A 10,721-nucleotide genomic window follows, 5' to 3' on the forward strand; every position below is an offset into this window, starting at 1 on the left:
GTCTTAGAATTACTTGTAAATCTTAGCAGAAAACCACAAGATCATGTCATAGGACAGAGGCCCAATTTTTAAAAGAAAATACCTAAATACTTCTGTCTCTACTATATGAATATTTCACACAAGTTTTATTGACCTAAATTACTTTGGATTTCCCAGTTCTTTATATATTTTCTGCACTATTTTCTCATAAGAGGATTAAGTTATATGAATTTCCACCATCATTCCTTTATATCTCTCATTGATTCACTTCTTCCCCTCCAACTGAATCTATGGGGAACAAATCAAACTGATAGGAATAAGGCCGGATCTTTCAGAAGAGACATTTCAGTGTTAAACAGTTTCAATCTAATTTTTTTAAAAAATCAACTTGGGCACCTCAAACTCAATGCATCCAAAAATGAACCCATCATCATTTCTCCCTAATACTACCATTTTTGTCAGAGACACACTATTCTCCCATGTAGATAACCTTGAGTTATCTCAGACTAATCTCTCCTTCACCTACCAGGTACACCCATCCAATCCATTATTCTACTTTAGCAGCTTCTTTTATATCCAGAAAGGTGGTATCAGTACTATGGAAATGGACTCTATCTAGGATAGATTCCCTTATGCTGAGTGCCTGCCACTTCCTTTCTTCTTCAGTTACTAAATTTCTTTACATATTTAAAATGACACTCAACTACATGTTCAGGCCCATGTTCAAATGCTAACTCTTCTATAAGTTTTTCTTGATATCTGCCCTTTCCCATTTCCCTTGTTATTAAAAAACCTGACCTTCTGGGAAGGATGCTACTGCCATGGTAAATAGAACAAAGGTGTCACACACTCTCTATCAGCAAAAAATTCCCAGTGTACCCTGAGCCAGTTTAAAAGGTACTTGGAAAATGTTAAACAAAATAAATAAAAATTCAACATAATGTTAATTTGTTGTTTTCTAAGTCAATATGAATCCCATAAGGAAAACATTGTCTCATCTCCACATCCATCCCCCAACAGACTGTAAGCTTCATGGAGGCAAAATTCAAAATTACTACACTTTTTTTTTCCCCCAGGAGACATGTCAATTCCAATTAGGAATTTTTGTTGACATCTAACTTGTAAAAGATATCAGGCTAAGCACTGTGAGAGTGAAAGCTAAATACTGCCAAGCTCTCAAGAGATTTGTCAAGGACATGGGTTCAAATACCACATCCCCTATTTTCTATGAGACATCAAATTTTTTAATTCCCTGGGACTCAGTTTCCTACAACTGTAAAAAGAGATGGTTGGACTTAATACCCTATAAGATCCTTTCCAGCTCTAAATCTATGTGATACTATTCATAACAAGTGCCCAAGTAATTAATTCAAGGGAGATCAAGATTAAAGACAAAGAACTGAGCTCATCAGGCAAGGGCTAGAAATTCCAAGAGGAGGGAGAGAATACTTTCACTTGGGGCAATCAGAGGTTGGCCAATAGATGGTTAGTAGTATGAAAAATGCAAAGTCCCAAATATGAAGTTCTTTCCCCCACACATTCATATGATTTCAAAAATATATTCCTTTTCTTCTATCCTTAGGGGACTCATGTTTAACCAGGAAGAATACAACAGGTTCGATGATAAAAGTTCCTCACTGGTTATATTTTATAGCCTTTTTACAAATTTCCCTCTCCCCCTCCATTTCTCTCTGTGATATTCATTTTCAGTTCTGCACAGGTATTTACATTCAAGATGTTAGCATTGAAAAGATGATAGAGCTCCACTTTGATGGGAAGCTTACAGTAAGAGAAATCTCTAGTTTCTCCCAACCATACCTTACCACCCCCTTCAAAGGCCATCTAGGGGGCACAATAAATAGAGCCCTGGGCCTGGAGTCTGGAAGACTCATCTCCCTAAATTCAAACCCAATCTCAAATACTTACTAGCTGTGTGACCTTGGTCAAGTCACTTAACTTTGCCTCCACTTCTTCCTCTGTAAAATGAGCTGCAGAAGAAAATGGCAAACTCTAGGGCCCAGTCAAATGACCAAAAACATACCTATCTTCCCAGCCATCACTCTTGGCATCTCTTTTCAAAATAGAACCTTGGACTCAGCTCCAAGACCCTCTGATACAACAAGGCCTCTATACCACAGTCAAGCAATCTCTATTCCTTTCCCCTCCCCTTGCCCTTTTCTAACTCTCCTTTACAGTCAGTTTTCCCCTTTTTGACTAGAAGCTCCAGGAAAGCAGGGACTAGCTTGCAATTGTATTCTAAGAGCTTTAGCATGATGTCTGGAAAATAGTAAATACTTAATAAAAACTGTCTCCTTTTACCTAACTACCTAACCAAATAAAATATTAACAAGTAGCACCTACTTGAAAAAGAATTCATAAAAGTTTAAGTTTAAAACCCACTTGCAACCTTCTTTACACAGATAAGAAGCCCTTTCTGGACAGAAAGAGTTAAAATAAACTTTTGCCCACACTAGATTCAAATAGCCTCAAATACTAAATTAGATGGAATCTAAATTAATGAAACTCAATTATACATTGACTAGAACAAGTCTGGAAAGACATTTTTCTTTGGGCATCAGCATTTAACAACACAAATATTTTCTTAGTAAAACCTGAAAACAAGAGCAAAAGGTAGGAGAGAAACAATTGAGAGTAAAGGGGGGGAAGGAGGTTTTTTTAAGTGCAAGCATGAGTCTGGAAGGACTAGATGGGTTTTTTGTTTGGTTGGTTGGTTGGATTTTTTGCTTGTTTGTTTTGTATAATAGCTGAAAAGTGATGTGATTTTAAAAAGCCCACCAAACTACCACTACAGTCTGAGGAGAGGGGGATGTCTAGAGAAAGGACCGATGACTAAAAATGGAAAAGGGGCTTTCCTAAGCAATGGCTGAGAAAGGAAGGGGAGCCCTTTTGCAGAATTTTTCCCAAGGGGCCTAAGATTTAAATCCATGCTTCTGCCTATCTAATTCCTTAAACCAGCATGGGAATCAGAGCTGTCTTTTCCCAATCACATTACAACTAGTTTTCAAATAAATCTAATCCGAGGCCTAAATTACTCTGACTGAAGATTCTTTTCCCCAGAAGAAGGAACTCACTCCTACCTTTACGCTGCTCAATAATGCAGTCAAATGGGCTGGGGAAAAAAAAAGCTTGCAAGATTTCTGATGCAGTCTTAACTCTTTGGGGCTCCTACTGTCACCGTTTCCACAGTGGACCAAGCCTCTCTTCTCTAAGGCTAGAATAGGATTCTTAAGCTGGGCTCCATGAACAGATTTCAAAAGATTCTTGAATTTGTGTTTTGTTTTTAAATATATTTTGATAACTATTTCAACATGGTTTCCTTTGTGATTTATGGTCTTTATTTTATGCATTTAAGGACCTTATTCAAGAAGGGGCTTAGAATGCCAAAGGGATTCTTCACACACACATATTCACAGACACCCCACCAGTAGGGAACCTCTGACATACGAAAATGTGGCATATATTGCAGGTAAAGGTCATCATGTAAGATACCATAATACCTTATATATCCTTCTTCCATGTGGCAAATTTTTATCTGTATGTATAGAACACCTCGAACATTTGGAAGTCCAAAGGATTTTTCCTCCCAAAACCTACACTCTGCATCTATTCCCACTCACTTTCATGAAAAGCCTTTTTTAAAAAATCACTTATTCAAATACAATTTTTGAAAATCACCTTTAAATCCATTCATTCATTCCCCAAACATTTATTAACCCTTACTAAGTGTCCTAGGCACTATTCTGGTGCTGAGGAGACAAAGACAATAGTTCCTGCCCTAAAGGAGTTTATATTCTATTGGAGAGAAATAAGAGCACAGATAAAGAAATATAATTTGAAAGCAGTAGCAAGAGGGCAGCTGCAATCAAGAAATGTTTATGTAGCCATGCTCAGAAAGAAATCTGGGATACTAAGTTGCAGCAGTGAAGAGGCCTATCTATGCAGAAATGGAAAGAATAAACCGGCCTTTCCATTGTCACCCCCAGCAGAGTAAAAGCCAAATCATCTGCTTTCTCAATAAACTTAAGTGAGGCAAGGGATTTTCTAGCATTATTAACTATCTCAAGGACTCTAAGAGTCTTATTCAAGCATCTTTTTTAGAACTCTATTTTTGTTGGGGAGAGGGGAAAGAGGAGAAAGACAGGGAAAAAAAAAAAAAAGACTTTATTATTGAGCCACTTCTCTGACTCAAGTTACTAAGACTGCACTAATACTCAAAAATGTGTCCCCCACACTGCCCTCGCTAAGAAGCATTCCAGTAACTAAAACAAAGCTGTACTTACACAAATCAAGTATTTCTCATTTTCTCCCTTTATTTCCTTCATCCTTCATTGAGATGCTAATTCAGAAATTTCATTAATCCACACACATCACACCAGCCCACCCAGGACCCCACATCCATCCTCCTTCCCATTAGCCACCAGGCTTTATGAGGCAGGAAATAAAACCTGGGGGGACTGACTATTGCATGTGCACATAGAAAACCCAACACCTGCTCCCACCACCTGGGATCATAGCCTCTGGTCTGAATCAATCAATCAACAATCGTTATTAAGTACTTACTAAGTCTGATGGGGGAGGGGTTTGATGGGCAGAGGAGAGAAAAATAGATTCAAAGACCTGATGGGGGGTGAGGGGGGAGAGAAAGCAAATCCCTGCCTTGCCCTTAGAGAGCTTACATTCTATGGGGAAAAATAAGTACAGGTAAATAAATCGAAGGGAAGGGACAGGAAGGGAACAAACATTTACTAAGCTCTTACTAAGTACTATATATTGTATCCATTATATGTTCACATTTACAAGTATTATTTGATTTGATCTTCATAACAACCCTGGGAGGTAGGAACAATTATGATCTCCTTTTTACATTTACAAAAGTGAAGCTAAATAAAGGCAAGATAATAGGAAAAGAGATCCTTTTAATATCAATTTAAGAAAAGAAGCTTATCTAGAATTCTTTTACCTATATTCATGCTGAAAGATAAATAATATTATTGTGAAAACCACCTTAAATTATACAAGCTATTCTCCATTATCCCACGTGGCAAGGCCACAAAAAAATTGGCTTATCTATCGGCCTGCTCAGAATGATCTCCTCCCCCCATCACTGTTTTATTAACACTGCCTCCTCAACCATGTGATTCAAATTCATAATATTACCTGGGATTTCTGGGAACCTATATATTCTTTTTCTGGGTCACCTGACATATGTACATAAAGTGGAATTCACCTCTCATCTGTGAAATGGACTAAATCAGACTTATGCCTTCTAATTCTCTCTCCCAGAGTCTTTTTCCTCTTTTGTAAATGAGCATAATAACAGCACAGTAAGTTAACCTACATAAAGCACTGTGCAAATTTTAATCAGTCAAAACATTTTCAGTGACATCCAACTCTTTGTGAACCCTCTTTGGAGGTTTTTGACAAAGATACTGGAATGGTTTCCCATTTCCATCTCCGGCTCATTTTGCAGATGAGGAAACCGAGGCAAGCAGAATTAAATGACTTGCCCAGGATCACACAACCAATAAGTAGTATCTGAAGTCACCTTTGAACTAGGGTCTTCCCACCTCCAAACTGCTGGGCCACCTAGCTGCCCACAAATTTTAAAATGCTAAAACTTGACAGCCATAATTATTATGCTTATGAGGAGATTAATTAAAATTTTCAAGCTAAGAAAAATTATTTCTGCATTACTCACAATTTTATGTTATCAGTACCACAGCTCCAAGTCCCTTTTCATCGACATTATTTCAAGTCCTGAATGTAAAAATCACTAGACTTCACAATCTACATCCTGAAAAGGAATTAGTAGTAGCAACAATAGCAGTTAGCAAGCATTTATCTAAGTGTACTTGATTCTCACAACAAACCTGTGAAGTAGGTACTGTTTTATCCCCTTTTTCAGATGAAGAAATAAATAGGCTGGTCAATAGGATTAGGGAACACAAAGTCCTAATCAACCCATTTCACAGGTGCATGGATGAAGGAAAACATTTATTAAGTACTTACTATGTGCTAAGTACTGAGGATACAAACAGAAAAAAATAAAACAATCTCTGGTCTCAAAGACTTCAAAACCTTATAAAGACAAAAAAAAAAAAAAAAGAGAGAGAGAAATGGACTCCAATATGGTAGCCAACACAGAAAACTAGGTTTCCAGCCATCCTAAGCCAATGTCTTTCCACTAGACCTGTTATCCTTTTGGTTGGCCATCAATTAATACTCAAAATAATCCCACAGAACAGATTCTAAGTCAACTACTTCTTAAATGGTCACCTATTTCCCCAATACTTCAGATTAGCTACAACCTTATAGCTGTTCACAGAAATATACTTACAGATCCCAAAGGACCTTCTGCTTTTTGTTAAAGGGAACCAACCAACTGCACCCTCAAGGCAACTAACCCCTTTTACAAGTTTTTGTTTCTATAAACCACTACTTTAAGATACAAACCTGATACAAAATACTGAAGGAGTCTGTCCTTTCAATTCCCACTTCTAATTCAGCAAACATTCACTATAGCACAAGACACTTAGAAGACAAAACTGACAGACACTTCAACATAGTCCAGGGGCATCATTTTTTCAGAACTAAGCTTATATATAAAATATTATCCTACATTAACCCATGTTGCTAAGCCCTTACTGTCAAGTTGTGAAAAGGCCTGTGTTTATTGTGGAATCTGTCTGGCCCAAACAAACAAGCAACAACAACAACAAAGCATTTAGAAATGTCAAACTCTCCTTTAAACAATCCCGTGGCAAAAGGGGCTTGTCTCAAGGGGATGAGCCCAAAAGATGTGTGGCACTACCTGGGCACCATTTCCAAAACCACACAAGACAAGCAAGTGGGGAAGGGGGTTAGAAAAAGTATGAATTATGATTCACATCATCCAAACCTTGATTACAAAAAGTATATTCTAGGATTAAAGAAAAAACTGTAATAAATTCCTAGTTTAATGAAGGCAATAAAATAAATATCTCATTTTGTAAAAAAAAAAAAAAAAAAACAAACAAACAAACAAATGACTTTTATTGGCATGGAGGTGAGGCAGGGCAATAATTCTGCTAAACTGGTATAAATCCAAATAAAGATCTTGTTCACTCTCCCAACACTCTACATAAGCACACATCCCAGACTCTCAGTTTTTCAGCTGGTAAAAAAAAAATAACAGAACTAATTTGTTTAAATAATGCCTAGTTAGGGAACATTTGTTAAGTGACAATAACAGTTTATTCCTAAGTGTCTGGAAGTTCAAACCTCTAAAGCAGGCAGTCTGAAAGCAAAACTAGAAGAAAAAAGAAATGAAAAATGAACTGTCCAAAGCATGTGGAAACTTTTTTTTTTAACTTTTTATTTTTCCTGATCTAATGAATTCTGGTCCACTATAATACCAAAAAAATAAAAAATAAAAAATTAAGCAATTTCAGGTGAACCCATTGCTCAGAGTTTACTTGGTGGGTGTCCTAAAGTTGGGTAGATTGGCCAGCCCTAATGTACAGAAAATTATTCTGGTAAAGTTGAAATCTGGATAATCAAGGGTGCTTGACAGGGAGGCAGATCTGACAAATCTGCAGAAATCAGGACAGGCAAGAGACCAGGCAAGGCTGCTGACGTACTGACTAACTGCTAACAGCTCTATTTGTTGGAAATCTTTAAAATGATCGTTTTCAATCAGCAAAGTTCACAGCAAATATTTGTGAGCACTGCAACTACAAAGTCCTTTTCTTAAGGTTCTTTTTAACACTTGCCTATCTTAGTAACACTGGGGGATCAATTTCCAGATCAGAACTGAGTTCTGCGCCTGATGTGGCCTGCTAACATGCAAAATCAGTTTACATGCTTCCCTGTGACTTTTTTAAAAACTCTTCTGCCGTGCCCACATAAATGTCATTTTCAGGCCCGTATTCCACCAGAACAGCACATGCCAGGCTGTCACCAACCTCTGTGGAATCCATCCAACTTGCCAACAGCTCTGTCTAGTCTTGGGATGAGTTTATCTGGCCACTAAGAGGGCAGCCTGGAACAAATGCAGGGACCAGAAGGGGTTTTCCTTCTGGGTTAAAGATTCCTAGAAAAGCACATGTTCCAGGCACCAGGCGGGTCAGAACCTGCAGAGCCAGGTAGCCTTCACACCTTCCCAAGTGTAGAGAAGCATGGAAAAAATACCTGTTTCTCCAGCCTCTCCTCTCTATTTTCCCAGTCCCCTGCTCTCAGTCTGGAAAGGCGCAGGGTGGGAGGGCTCACAGAACGTGCCCCTGATCTCTCCCATTTCCCGGCTCCACACAACTTCAGGAGAGTACCAGGACAAGCACACACACAAACTTCCAGCCCACACAGCCCAAGCTTGCCCCATGGGTAACGCACACATGCATGTCAAAAAAACCCCAAAAGACCCATCCCTGGGGTCCGGTGGTTCTCCGGCTGGAAGAAGGAGGGCTTTATAACGTAGCAGCTCTCCCCGGCGAGGCCCTCGCACCACCACACCCCACCCCGGGGCTGCCAATTAGGGCACTTACGCCCCCCACCCCCTGCCCCAGGGATGTCTGGCAGCTTAGGGAGGGAGAGGGAAGGGAGGCGAGGGGAAGGAGGCCTAGCCTAGCCATACTGAAAGTAAAGGAGTAGAAAAAAAACTTTTCCTCCTTCCAGCCCCCACCACGTCCTTCTTCTCCCTCCCACCCCCACCCTAACTCTTCCTCACAGAGGAACCCCAGCTAATGCAAAAATGAAACTTATTAAGTTTCTTGCCTACCTTAGATGGCTCTGCAACAAGTGCATGTGTGTGCAATCCGACCAGGAGACCGGTCTCGGCTGGGGGGGGTTGGGGGGGAGGAAGGGGGTGCAGGACTGATGGAGTAATTTCAATATTAATTTATGACAGAGCCGCCTCCTCTCTCAGCGCTACTCACTTACAGTACAACCCTCCTCCTGTAAACAAATATCGCTCCGCCAGGAAACATACTCCCCATATGCATGGCCCCTTCCCCCCCTACTCAGTAGCCGCCCCCCCATCCCTCCCAATGCATGCTCCCCACCCCCGCCTCCATCCAGGAAGCTCCCAGCTTCTCTCGCAACCAGCTCTCTACCCCCTCCCTCCCTCCCTCTCTCCCTCCCTCCTCCTCCTCCTCCTCCTCCTTCTTCTTTTCCTCCTCCTCCTCCTCCTCCTCTTCTTCCTCCTCCTCTTCCTCCTCCTCCTCCTCCTTCTCTCCTCCTTCTCCTCCTCCACCCCAGCAAGAAACTTACTCCGCATAAGCCTACACCCTCCCTTCAGGAAATCTACTCTCCATATGCATACAGCCTCCCCGCAGGAAATCTACTCCCCACTCCCCCCCACCCCGTCCCTATATGCATGCACCCCTCCCCTCTGGAGATCCCTCCTCCTCCTCCTCCTCCTCCTTCTCCTTCTCCTCCTCCACCAGCGCCCAGCCTGACTAGAAACTTACTCTGAAGCGTGCAGTCTTCTCTATCCTGGAAACTTACTGCCCTGTATAACGCCCGCCCTTGCCCCTTCTTCCCCAGCCCTCTCCAAGCCAGCAACTTAAAAAGTCTCTACATGCAGACTCTCTTTTCTCCTTTCCTTCAGGAAATTTGCAACGCAGGGCTCTGCCCGGGTGCATCCACCCTCCCCTCCAGGAAACTTACTCCCCATCTGCATGCACCGCCTCGGAGCCTTAAGCTGAGAGGAAAGGGGAGAAAGGAGAATACATCTGTATCCATCGCCCCTCCCCCGGCTGCAGTCCAGGCCGGGCAAAGCCTCTGTAACCTGGTCTTACCTTTGGTTCTGCACTCCCCACCCCACCGGGATCCCCCCACCTCCCCAAGCCTTTCTTACCCCGTTCCCCAGCGCCCCGTTCTCGCTCCCATTACCCACCCCTAGCAACCGTTCCCAAGCTCCTCTCGCTTTTTTTAATTTTATTTTTTTTTAATCCAAGGATGCAAATTCCTCCCCTGTCAGCAAATCGACTGTCAAATTATTTTCTTGCAAAAGGAGAAAAGGGGAGGGGAGGAGGGAAAGGAGAAGCAGAACAAGGAGGAGGGATGGGGGGGGGGGGGGAGAGAGGGCAAGCGTGGAGATATCCCTCCGCTGAGATGGGTCTGGCCCCAGGCTGAGAAAGCAGGAAGTAAGGTGTCCAGCGCCCCAGCTTCTCCCAGCCAGCCCTGCAGCCCAAGCAGTCCGTCCTGAGCCTAGGGGACCCGGCCTCATTGTTTGCATCCTTCCAAAGGGAGACTTGTTATTTACTGATTTATTCTGCAAAAGGTCCCCCCCCCCTCCAAGAATCCAGAAGGGGCAAGAGATGCAGGGGATGGGGGGGAGGGGCTCAAGTCCAATGCCAAGGGAGGTAGGAACCGCTGGGCAGGTATCGCGGCCGCCCAGCCGAGGACCTGTCAAGCCAAGCTGTAGGGGAACCCCCTTCCCCTCCCCCACTCTCTCCGCCCTTCTCTGCTTCGGCTAGTAGAAAGAGGCCGGGAGGAGGGGGCGTGGGGTATGGCCTGGCGCTGCCCCCTAGATCCAGACCTGAACGGGAGCTTGTCCTGCTAAGCTCGGACCGTCCGCCTTCTCCCGCACCCCATTTACTGGAATTCACTTGTCAATAAATTGAAGTCTGATTTATTACAATTTCTCAACTGTACGCTGGAGCAATGGAGGGGGGAGGGGAACGTCCTCCTTCACCAGCTCTCCCACCTCCCCCCGCTGCTTTGGGTTTGGGGATCCAGTCAGG

General features: G+C 42.4%; 1 protein-coding gene across 1 annotated transcript in view; it reads right to left on the minus strand.

Moving 5' to 3' along the window:
• TRERF1 (transcriptional regulating factor 1) overlaps positions 1 to 8,981 on the minus strand; it is a 277,967-nt gene extending 268,986 nt beyond the window's left edge. Inside the window, 1 exon segment of the mRNA XM_051996971.1 lies at positions 8,753 to 8,981. The gene's annotated coding sequence lies outside the window, so the exon portion shown is untranslated.
• Between the last annotated feature and the right edge of the window lie 1,740 nt (positions 8,982 to 10,721).

This window comes from Antechinus flavipes, chromosome 4, assembly GCF_016432865.1.
Source record: "Antechinus flavipes isolate AdamAnt ecotype Samford, QLD, Australia chromosome 4, AdamAnt_v2, whole genome shotgun sequence".
In the NCBI taxonomy this organism is placed as follows: Eukaryota; Metazoa; Chordata; class Mammalia; order Dasyuromorphia; family Dasyuridae; genus Antechinus; species Antechinus flavipes.